The sequence below is a fragment of the Pelmatolapia mariae genome, linkage group LG17, assembly GCF_036321145.2.
Source record: "Pelmatolapia mariae isolate MD_Pm_ZW linkage group LG17, Pm_UMD_F_2, whole genome shotgun sequence".
Classification (NCBI taxonomy): domain Eukaryota; kingdom Metazoa; phylum Chordata; class Actinopteri; order Cichliformes; family Cichlidae; genus Pelmatolapia; species Pelmatolapia mariae.
In genome coordinates, this window is record NC_086242.1 from 26,319,866 (window position 1) to 26,332,305 (window position 12,440).

At 39.8% G+C, this 12,440-nt stretch overlaps 1 protein-coding gene across 2 annotated transcripts in view; it reads left to right on the forward strand.

Moving 5' to 3' along the window:
• The first annotated feature begins 635 nt into the window (after window positions 1-635).
• adcyap1r1b (adenylate cyclase activating polypeptide 1b (pituitary) receptor type I) overlaps window positions 636-12,440 on the forward strand; it is a 35,230-nt gene continuing 23,425 nt past the window's right edge. For both annotated transcript variants that reach the window (XM_063500491.1, XM_063500492.1), the window contains exons 1-2: window positions 636-935; window positions 3,303-3,380. The gene's annotated coding sequence lies outside the window, so the exon portion shown is untranslated. The remainder of the gene's footprint in view (window positions 936-3,302; window positions 3,381-12,440) is intronic.

A 12,440-nucleotide genomic window follows, 5' to 3' on the forward strand; every position in this document is an offset into this window, starting at 1 on the left:
TTGCTATCCTCGTGGGGACATCCCATTGACATAATGCTTTCCCTAGCCCCTTACCCTAACCATTAAAAATGAATGCCTAACCCTAACCCTTACCCTAAACCTAACCATAACCTAATTGTAACCCTGACAGTAAAACCGCATTTTGAGTGTGAAAATTGCTTTCAACCCCGAGGGGACCTGGATTTTGGTCCCCACGGTGCAGAAAGTCCCCACCAGGATAGTAAAAGTCAGATTTTGGTCCCCACCAGGATAGTACGAACCCGTACACACACACACACACACACACACACACACACACACACACACACACACACACACACACACACACACACACACACTTTCTTCATGTTCCACCACATCGCACCACATCTCTGTGTCTTTGTGTAGAATCAGATGAGACTAGATAATTTAACACACCCCGTTTATGTCTCACATCCATCATGTAGAATTGGATTTCAGCTTCCTTGCGCGCATGTGTGAGAGCGTTTGTGTATGGATGAGAGAGAGAGAGAGAGAGAGAGAGAGAGAGAGAGAGAGAGAGAGAGAGAGAGAGAGAGAGGGGGGGGGGGGGGGGGGGGTGATAGCGAGTGGACTAGTTGAAATGCGCGGCACATTCTTATGTGGAAGACGAGACGAGCAGGCAGCAGTACTTAGGCCAAGCGACATATCAGCACTTAACAACCGAACAATCTCCACGCACGGCACGGGAAACCTCGTTTCATTCCTTAATCTCTGCCGCAAAAGCAAAATTACCGCATTCTTCCAAGCGGTAATTCCGCAACAAACCCAAACTGCATACCGGCTGGAAGTTGCATCGCCTGGAGCCACCGGGGAATCTTGTACCTTCACAGCCCCGCCAGGCTTGATTTGTCTCCTGTGGTGTGCGCGAAGGGGCCGCGGCGCAGGAGTTCTATTTGGAGCAAATTGATAAAATGGTAAGATTTGCGGGGGGAATTCACGAATCACATTTTAAGTGGTTAAACGCTGCATGTAAAGGGAGGAGAGTGGAAGGGAGCGTGCCGGTATCCTGCGGCATGTGTCGGATGATCTCAGTGAGGAGGTTGCTTCCTATCAGTGGCTGCCGGCAGCGCGCAGTTTGCACACTGCAAAGGAGAAGGACCATCACTAAGCAATGAATATGAGAAAACAGAAAGACAGGATATTGGAGCAGAAAAGCACCTATGTACAAAATAGCGCATTGTCTATATATTCGTCTGTAAACATGAGGAGTCTTTAATATATTCTGATTAAGTAATTCTTAAAAAGCTCTTAAAGTCAATGCTGCATGAGCTCTTTTATGGATAAAGCAGTTTCCTTCTGTGTTATCCAGTCCTCCCTCTGTTATTAGAGTATTCAGTTCAATTACTCAAAGATAAGATTATTATTATCCTCTATTCCATAATTTGGCACACACAGACACACACACACACACACATATGTTATTTATATATGTATATGTGTGTGTGTGTGTGTCTGTGTGTGTGTGTGTGTGTGTGTATGTATATATACATGCATACATGCATACATGCATACATACATACATACATATGTGTGTGTGTCTGAAATCCAGGCCTTTGGGTAAATGTTGTGTGTGACCTTGTAATGCAGCCTGCTGTCGCTGAATAACAATTGCGGCTTCTCTTCTTTCTGTGCCTGGCTGGTTTGGGAGGGTTAAAGCTACACTGAAAAAGCTATTCAGTCCCAGCCGCCTACATCTACACGTCTGTTGTGTCTGAATGATGGCAGAAGATGTGTTTCCTCTCAGCACTTGTGTTTCTTAATGTTGGGGGGAAATATGTATGCGTGCAAGTCTGCGTCCCTCTGTTCCGATGACATTATAAAATGCTGTTGAGTTATTTATTTACATCTCAGAATGCTCAGCTGCAGCGTCATTCATAAGACTCGCCACAAATCTTGATTTAAGGCCAGAAAAGGTGCGATAAGCTCTGTTTTTCCATCTGAACATGCGTGAGAACTGTTTAAATATCTGAGTTGGTTTATCCCAAAGAAAAAGTGTGTATGCAGTTCTAATTTGTTTAAATTTACAGGTCACATACAGCTCAGCATATCAGAGAAACCACAGAATCCTGTTTAGATTTGCTTGACCTAAGAGTAACAAACATTCCCATAATACCTCGTGCAGGAAAGTGAGGAGACGTTTAGAGTGTAACAGCACAAGTAGGACCAAAGAGCTTTTCTGTCCTTTAGATCTCAGTGATGCTGACATTTAAATGACCCAATTAGCCTTGTTGTGTTGACTGGCCTGATCAGCAGAGGAAAGAAGAAAAAGTCAGGCAGGAGGAGGAGAGGATATTAGGCATCAGGCCCAGTCTCAGCAAGGCAGCCTTGTAACACACCCAGTGTCATGCATGAGCAAGTGTCATTTATAGTTGTATTGAGGCGATCCAGTTCCCATGCAAAAGGGTGAACACAATAAAAAGTAATGTTAGTTTTGAAATGCTTGCCACATCCATGTCTGCAATTAATGGTATACGATGGTTGAACTGAATACGTTTTAATGGCTACACCATCTAATCAAATAGGAGTTTTCTGGATGTGATGTGCATCATTTAATGCACACAAAATCCACAAAATTTTACATTTGAACTTTATAAATTTGACCAAACATGGAGCCGCCAGCAGAGTTCTTCATATTAGTACATATCATTCTGGATGGTAATTGTTCATGTCACTTTAAACAGATTATGAAGAATGGGGGAGGCTTGGGGGTCTGCATTTAGGTCTGCATTACACATTGAGTAAGGGTTCTGGCAATTCTCCCCCAATAAATTTTAAGTATTGGAGACTTATTTTTTTCTGCATTGTGGTTTAATTTATCTAAAAGAAAATCAATTTTTTTTAAAAATGTAACCAGGATATGCTGTTGAAATGAAAGGCCTTTCACAATGAAGACCTGGTTATGGTAGCAGCCATACATACACAAAATATTTTAAAATGTAATATAAATTTCAAGATCTAGATCATGATATATACGAATGTCCACCACTAAAAAACACTGCCTTTAAAAAACATGTAAGTCTCCTTCACTGTGGTCCTTATCATGTTTATTTATGCCTATATGCTAAATTCACCAGTAGTTAGAAACATATTAAAAGTTTTGCAAGTTATTTCAAGTCCAAGGTGCAAAGTAAGAAAATAGTGTTTTTAACTAGACCTGTCAAAACCCTTGGTGTAACTGTTTAAAGGAGTGTAGCTGATAACTGGAACTGTGACAGAGAAAGGTACAGAGGTGTACTGAAAGTTTATCCACTATCGCCTTTTTGTTTTCTATGTGTTGTCAGTGATGGCCAACCAGGGGCGATTCTAGGATCAGAACTTTGGGGGTGCTGAGCACCCAGAGAGCTGCCCATCCAGGCAAGGTAAACTTTACTCGTCACGATGAGACTACTTCCCTGTCTCTGTCAGTCCCTGGATCCTCAAATGTCTCCAGTTGTCCCGAGTTCCCTCTGTTCCTCCCTGTCCTCATCGTCTGTTGTCTTCATCTCCATTATCAGTCATCATAATTTTACCATTTCTGTGCAAGTCTGCAAATTTCTTTATTAAATCATAAGATTCTTAAATTCATCAAGTCTCTCTGTGCCTGGGTCCTCGTCACAAAACATGACATCGCTGTTTTGTACATTTTAACACAATTTAATCCCCACATTTGTGAAAGAAAAGCAAAACACTTTTTTGAAAAGTCTGTAACAAAACCATCAAATCTGATAAAGGATATTTAAATGCTGCTAAAGAAGAATGGATTGGAATTTAAAAAAAATACATATTCTAACCTTAATTACTGCGGGAGAATAATGAATGATGCTCACAGTGAGTAAAAAGTAAACTGAGAGTAGTGCTGGGCGATATGGAAAAAATATTTATCACGATATGAATTATTTTATATCACGATAGCGATATATATCACGATATATCACCTGACCTGTGGTCATCTGGAAAGTACGCAGTTTGTAAACAGCGAGCGCAGAGGGTGCAGTCTTTGTTAATGAAATGGATGGCTACGCTCATGTAGGGCTGCGTATCTCTGCTCGTCCATAGGTCAGTCATCAAGGAATAATGCACGACACTGCAAACATCCTTCTCTACTTTGGCCCGGCATGCGTCATATAAGCGAGGCAACTCGACTTTACTGAAGTGCTTACGACCGGGCATAACATACCTCGGATCAAGGACTTTGACGAGGTCACGAAAGCTGTCCTTCTCAACTACATAAACAGGGGCCATGCCTTTACAAAGGTAATGCGAGACGGCTCCTGTTATTTGTTTATGGCGCTGGGACGTTTTCTCATAAGGGCCATGTATGAAAGACTGCTATATCTTTGGCTGGCTATAGTTTTTCTTTTCCCAACTTGCTCCCGTTGTTCCAGAGCTTGGTTTAGCTCGGATTTTCTAGATTCTTGAGTATTCTTTTTCGTGGACCTTCTGTAGGTGATAGAAGAGATTTGTTGTGTTGCCATCAGGTGCAGGAATAGTTTTATAGCATAGCTTGCAAATGGGCGTCTTCTGCTCCGTGTTGGTGCTTTTAAACCCAAAATGTAACAAAATCACAGACGTACCCCCTCTTTTTTGGTAAAAGTGCTTCTTATTGGGCTGCCTGTGTAGCTGTCTCTGCCTGTTGCATGTCCGGACATGAAACTGTAACCTGTCGCAAGTCCATCATTTTGAGTTACTGTAAAGCATGTCGCAAATCCGGGTGCACGTAAAGCAGCACCATGTCGAAAAACCACAAGACGGAGTTTCTTTGCAAAAAATATCATTTTTTAATACTTTATTTTCTCTTTCATAAAGTTAAGAGTATGTATAGTGAGAAGACAGCACTAATATATTTGCCACAGGCTATTTAACCCTTTAAGACCTACCATGGTAGCATTTCAAGTTGCTATACATCAATACAACTGTTATAGCCCAAATTTTAATGATATGTATGCATTAAGTCCATAGTAACTGCATAAATTGCAATAAATTACAAAAAAATTGAAAATCGTTTTTGGTTTTTGTACATATATTTCTAGTTAGAGAAATTTAAGAGGCTTATCCCTCAAAACTGTAAATACAAAAAAGTTGCACAAAATAGTTTCCAACCACTTTTTGGACAGAGATTCACTTTTAATGTGTATGTATAATACAATACAGATACATAAAAATACACTCCAAAGAGTCCTTGAAATGTACAGATGTACAAAATATTGTTAAAAATGGAGGCAACTTTGCCTATGGTACAATGTATACAATGTATGAAAACATCTTTACTGCAGATACTACTATGGCTCTGCAGATTTTTTCTTTTATTTTAACCTGTTGCCTCACCTTGAGGTTGGCAAATCTGTCTATCACTTTTTGGTGATCAACTCTCTCAAGCAGTTTAACAGTTTCTGTTTTGCCTGTCACTGTTCCCTGTCTGTTTCATTACCTGGTTCTTCCTGACCTTTCACTTTCTCCTCACGTTCCCCTCTTTCCTCTCTCCCTCTGTGGACTGACAATCATACACAAATAGATTGTATTCAATTAGATGAAAAAATTAAATTAATATGAAAAAACAAATACTATTAAGATCACTAATAAAAAAAGTCCTCTCTCAGTGTACTTTCAACCAAAAGGCAAATAACCAAACCACATGTACACCTAATAAAGGATATAAATATTGAAACACTTATCCAACATCATTCTTGATTGACGGATCATTTGTTCTTACACTTTTACCTGAATGTTGCTCCTGGGTTTAATATTGGCACATACGACAAAATAACCAGCTTCTCTCATTCCATTTCAAACAGGACAGTGGCAACAACAGTAGGCTACAGACAATTTTAAGTTTTAGATTTTAAATAGGCTGTATAAATTTTAATGGGAGCAACAGGACGGTCAGATGTCGCTGATTTTACTACAGAGCAGGACGGATTGCAGGGTAGCAAACATCGTCGGAAAACATGTTTTCAATACTGCAGGTTACCTGGTGTAATGTTTTTCAGCTAAAAAGAAACATGGTCTGACTCCTACCTAACTATATACAGAGTAACTGAAGGTTAAATGCAGCTAATATGTCCTGTTTTAAGCCAGGTGTACTCCGCTCCGCTGCATCTCAGGCTACGTCCACACGTACCCGGGTATTTTTGAAAACGCAGATTTTTCTATGCGTTTGCACCTTTCATCCACACGTAAACGGCGTTTTCGGTCACTGAAAATGGAGATTTCTAAAAACGCCTGCCAGGGTGGATATTTTCGGAAACTCCGTTTTTGCATTTAGGTGTGGACGAGAAAAACGGAGAAAACGCAGCGTCAAAGGTGTGCCTTTTTTGACGTCACACTGTGCGCCACGTTATTGTTTCGGTGAAATTAATTTCTACAATACTGTTACTATTAATTGTACTCTCTGCAGTGTTTAAATGCTTACATATACACACACAGTTACTGTCCCTCCACACATACGACTCGGTTCTGCTTCTATGACCCATATTTGTTTACTATTTCCCACCGAGGCTTCTAGACTTTTGATTGGCCAACATTTCTACACGGTTAGGAATATATGGCCACCTGTTGCTTTGGCATGTTCCTAGCAGCGTTTTCCTTCATTTCTGCATTTAAGTGTGGACGGGATTATTTTTTAAAACGAAAACGGAAAATCTCAGTTTTCAAAAATACCCGCGTACGTGTGGACGTAGCCTCAGCCACCATCGCTCTGGCAGCAACGGAGCTAGAGCCAGAGTAGGGGAGAGGCGAGCTGGAACAAACCATTTTGGAAGAGGGGGGGCTAAAATCGCCCCTGTGGCCAACCCACCAAATCATAAGGAATGCAATGGTGGTATGTATATACACTCTATCAAAAATAATTAATCACAGGAAGAAAAATATTATACAGTGAGGTTTCCTGGCATTCTTGATCACTTTTAAATATTAATTCTTAATTTCCCTCATTGGATGTTCTCCCTGCAGAATACAGATACATAAAAGCCTGATTTACTTTTCTGTCCTCTTTTGTGTTTGCCTGGTTTTAGACATGAGTGTAACAAATTGGCACTTCTGTCTAATATCAGGCTGATTTGTTTGGGGAAGTGACCTGCCTGAATGTGCCTGAATGTCTTCATCAATGAATTTATAAACCTCTCAGTTTTGACTGTGGTTACTATTTTTGGGGATTTTTTTTTAATCATTCTTAGGACTCATGTACATCTCTAGCCACAACACTTGGGCTATAAACTCCAAAAACAGAAATCTACAACTTTACAAGATAAAATAAACTTTATTAGTTCCAAAGTTGGGAAAATCACATTGTTACAGCAGCAGAAAACAATGTTTCATAGTGCAGTGGTTGTGTGTTAATAACAGCAGGTATTGAGTATTGCACATTGAGATATGTACCGAGACAGGGGAGAAGTAAAACTGAACACACTGACATCAGACTGGGACTATCAAAATAAAACAGAAAACACGAAACAAATCACAAAGACGCAGACTTGACACTGAGAGGCAGACTGAAAGAATATAACACATGGAACCCAGGGACGACAGAGACTTAAAGAAGAATTAACATCAAACTAAACTCATGACCAGAACCAAACTGAAACATCGATTTATAATACTCATCAAAACAGGATAGCTAAAGAATCAGACATAAATCATAATACAGAAAAACACCAAAACATAAGAAACCGAAAATGCTGGGTCAAAATGACCCAGAACCGTGACAAAAACTTCCTTTTAACAAGAAGAAACGACCAGCAGAACCAGGCTCGGGAGGGACGGCCATCTGCTGCGAACCAAGGTTTTCTCCTGAAAAACCTTGTATATACCTTGTGGATGTTACTTTGACATGCACCACCTACCTCAGCATAGCAGCAGACCATTACAGCCTTTCATGGAAACAGTATTCCCTGATGGCTGTGGCCTCTTTCAACAGGATAATGCTCCTAACATAGCAAAAATCATTCATGAGTGATTTGAGGAACAAATTGTCGGATTTATTGACCTGGTCTTCAATCCAGTCGATCTCAATCCAACCAAGCGTCTGTGGGATGTGCTGGACAAACAAGTCCAATTCATAGAGACCCCATCTTGCAAATGACAAGACTTAAAGGATCTGTTACTAACATCTTGATGCCAGATCCCACAGCTCTCCTTCAGGGTTATTTTGGCAGAAATCAACTTCAATATTAGGCATTCTGTCATAATATTATGCCTGTTATGAATTATGCCACACAGGAACCAATCAAAAGCAAGGTAAATAGCTGTCTCTCTGTCTCATTGTGTTCACAATATTGTAATTTGAAAGTAACGTAAAGCTCTGCCATTATGTACTTTTACATTGTTTAATATGCAAATGCAAACATATGCAATAAAAAAGTATGCACTGTAAAGTAGGTCAGACCACTAGCCTAAATACATCTGCAAGAAATCTAACAGTTGTCCAAACTGAATATTATTGTAGGTAGCAGCTGTAACACTAACAGTAGTAACTGTACCTAGATAAGTGAGAGTGCCATAAAATGCAGCTCCTGTACGCGGCACTTGGTTCCAATTCTATTTAAAGTGAATACTATTGACTTCCAACAGTTTTTATACAGATTGGCATAAAACTGTTTCACACAGGTGACTCATCTCAGCTTTGAAAGAGCTGTGGGGTCCAAACAGTCTAATAAGTTTGTGCTTTAGTTTTAGTATGTGAAATTTACTTCCAAACTTATTCCAACTAAACTAAACTACACCATGATTTGTACAGCTTATAGCTGCAACCTGCAAACCAAATCTGCAAATGTTAGCTGATAATTTGTGTTCACATATGTCACCACTGGCTCCTAAAACACACCTGCCTACAGCCATGGTTTTTATAGCCATGAAAATTGGCAATACAGTCTGTGACACTCACAGAGAATCTGGCTGTTTAATGACTCTTAGTTATGGTGCATTTTGAGGATGTTTTAATGTTATTTAAACTGTTACTTTCTTTTGCGCTTTAAAAAGCCATTGCCTCGGCCTTGTGACTGCATAATTCCCAACAGAATTGTGGGAAAAATGGGACATAATAGGAGCGAGAAACCAGGCCAGTTTTCATACTGTCTTTTCTTCTTTGTCTCCCACTCTCCATCCCTCTCTCTGTAATGCGTGAACCTCTCTCTCCATCTCCAAAATAATGAAGACTAAGTCATGTCTGTGTATATTAATTCCTCCCATAATTCCTTGGGCTAAATATAGAGCCAGAGACTTGAGTGACTTAGTGAGATATTCAGTGGGAATTAGACAGTCCGGTGGTGGATTAACACATGAGATAATTAATCTTGAAGCACAAAAAGAACATTTCATTTTTCTGAAAAGAGGAGTAAGCACCTCCTTGATTAGAGATAGAAAGAGAAGAACAGTTTTGGTTTGAGGTTCTCTTAGTGAGTAGAGGGGGATAAGCCAGTGCATGCCTCTTCTCCCGGCCACAACAGCTGTCAAAGCTTGACCAGAACACATCCTGGGGGGCCAGACTGCTCTAACTAAAATCAAAGGTGGCTCACACTTTTTGCAATCCTGCTTTTTCCTCCCTGCCTCTTTTCCTTCTAATGATACATCTCATCACTGAGAAAGTGTCTCTCGGCACCGCAGCAGTGTTACAGGTGAGTGATCATTAGGATATCCTTGCTTCTCCTTTTCCTTATGCCGGAGAGAACCAATTCCTCTTCTCCCGAGTGAATAGTTTTTCTCAGCACCCACATATTCATAATGCAGCTCTTTTTCGCCAGCCTGCTCCCCTCTTACTTTCTCCATCCCTTCTTTGCTCATTCTCAGTCTCTTGGGTGAAACTTTACACGAATGTTTATTCAAAGTACAGACCGCAGTCTCCACATTGTGTGTATGTTTAGTTTGGAGAGTGACTGTGCCTCTGTGTGCATAAGTGTGTGCTTTTTTTAATTAGGTATGTGCTCTTTAGACGAAGCATCAAACATTACACACATCCAGGCTGACACTGTTCAACATGAAAGCCGCTGAGACTCATTAGGACACTGATTACAGCTTGGGGAGGAGAATTCTGAGCAGCTGCTGAGCTTACAGGCAAACACCCACACACACTCATGCATTCTCATTTTATGTGTGTTCATGGGTAACAATATGTTTGTTTTTAAGTAAGACCAGTTTGGTTATTATTTAAACAAATGTTTGTGAGTTGATCACTTTTGGTGCTATATAGAGATTGGTAGTGCTAATATAGTCAATTGGCAATGTGTCCAAGTATGATCGTGTGAGATTGTGCCCTCTCTAGACTCCCTGCTGGCCACTGGCCACAATTTCCCAGAGTTCCTCAGTGTTATCTTTCATGTGATGTTTGGATGCACAGGAAGAATGTGCACAAATTTCTATCAAGAGAGTTTCTATAGATAACTTCACAATGAATTACTGCTTTTAATTCTTGTTTCTTCTGTTGGGTATTGGACAGCAGTATGTCTCCTTTCATTAATCGCAGCTATTGCTCCTTTGCCCCCGGCTTTCTGCTTCAGCTGCTACCACAGTTGCACTGGTTGAAGTGTGGAAATATTGTAAATCAAATTAATTTGATAGTTAATCACACAGTTAAAGTGTTTTCCAGTAATCATCTTGCAAACATTTAGATCCAAGAGTTCAAGAATAAATATTAACGCTGTCTGCTTCCACCACTTTTCAGATTTCTGTTTTCCTTTGCTCTTATTCAAAGTTTTTAATTTATTTTGGTTCTGTGAATCACTTTGTAACTTTTAGGTGAAACATTATAAACATTCTGTCATGAACTTATAGCTGTCCTTTCCAACTACGCTCCTTATGTGTTTGTGATTATTGACCACACCATTGAAAATGGTTCCAGATGGTCTTTAGGTGTTTTTGTAGACTGGAAATGTGTGTTGGCCACAGCCATGTTGATTGATCATATATACTCACAGTTACATACAAACACAGTACATATGTAACTACAGTATATGACTATGGCGATGTACTGACCAGGAGATGAGTACACTGTGGTCATAAAGGGATGGAAATGGTCATCAACAGTACTTGGGTAGTGTTTAAATTCAAATACTCAGTTTGTACTAAGGAGCCCAAAACGTACCTAGAAAAAGTACACCACATTATTACACCAACAGCACTAGGTTTAACAGTTAATTCAAGGCAGGAGGGATCCATGATTTCATGTATTTTATACAAGGGAAGTTGTTTCCAATCTTTTATTGTCAACCCATGTATTTTGCTTTTTTTTGCTTTCTTTTCTATTCTTTTCTGGCCTGGAGATTTGTGAAATTTGTGTCTCCATTATTAACAGTGTTGTGTTACTGTAACAATACAGACTAACTTGTCAGCATTTATTTTAGACATATTGAACCAGTTTTGAACTATGGGTTGATTCTGTTCAACAGTACAGTCATTGCTCTCTGATGGGAAGAAGCAAAAACACTCCTTCCTCCCACGCATGATCATGTTTGTACTGAGAAACTGTAGGTCTGTTCTTCTATGGGTCAATGTATTTGTGGGAGAGAGGGGGTGGGGGTTATCTAAATGAATGGAGTTGTTGCTGTATGAGGCAAGGAGGTGCTGCAACAGCTCTGTGCTTAAATAGGATTTTAACCATTCATAAAGGAATAAATGAGGAACTCAATATGCAGAAATCCTTTTTGCTATTTTTATATTTATATTTATGTTTTTATACTGTTGAGCTCATTTATGCAAGCTACAAATACATCAACATATCTACAATTATACTAGGATGTGACTTAATACAAGTCCAAGTGTAAGAAACGTTGGAGTAGCAAGTGTGGAAGCAAGTTCCTGAGTGTGTTTGATGTCCTTTGTGATAGATAGGACAGTCTGACTTAAAAAAAATAAACAAAAAAATATAGACCAGAGGTGCTGCTGACAGAAGGCTTTAACAGGGAACACGCCCACCATTGTTCCAGTACTGAGGTGAAATGTAGGTCATATCTGGAGTCTTGTAAGTCAAGATGGCACCAGGATTTCCTGCATATCTCAATAATAGTAATAATGATAATAATAATAATAAAAATATACCAGTGTTTTCATTAATGTCTCATAAGGTGAAGTGACACAACTCAGTGTGTTGTTGCATGTATATTTCTCGATCGCTATTGCTAACTGAATTGCTGGCTCAGTGCAAATCAGTTTCATTTCTTAAAACTACAGTTTATGATGTCAGAGGTTTGACGCAGCGTCGGAAACACAACATGCTGATGGTGTACCAGCGCTCATGTCTATACTCCTGACTGTGGAGGAAAACCTTTGCTGCACAGAGTGGGGCCTGTTGTTGCCACACTTAGACAATTTCCATGCGTACATGAATAAAGCAAAAACTCATCCATGAAACCGCAACTAATAAATCAGCAGACGTGATAAAACACTGCTTTCCTGGTGTTTAATTTCAAATCAACTGAAAAGAAAGACCAAGACGAGCGTATCAACTGCAGTCG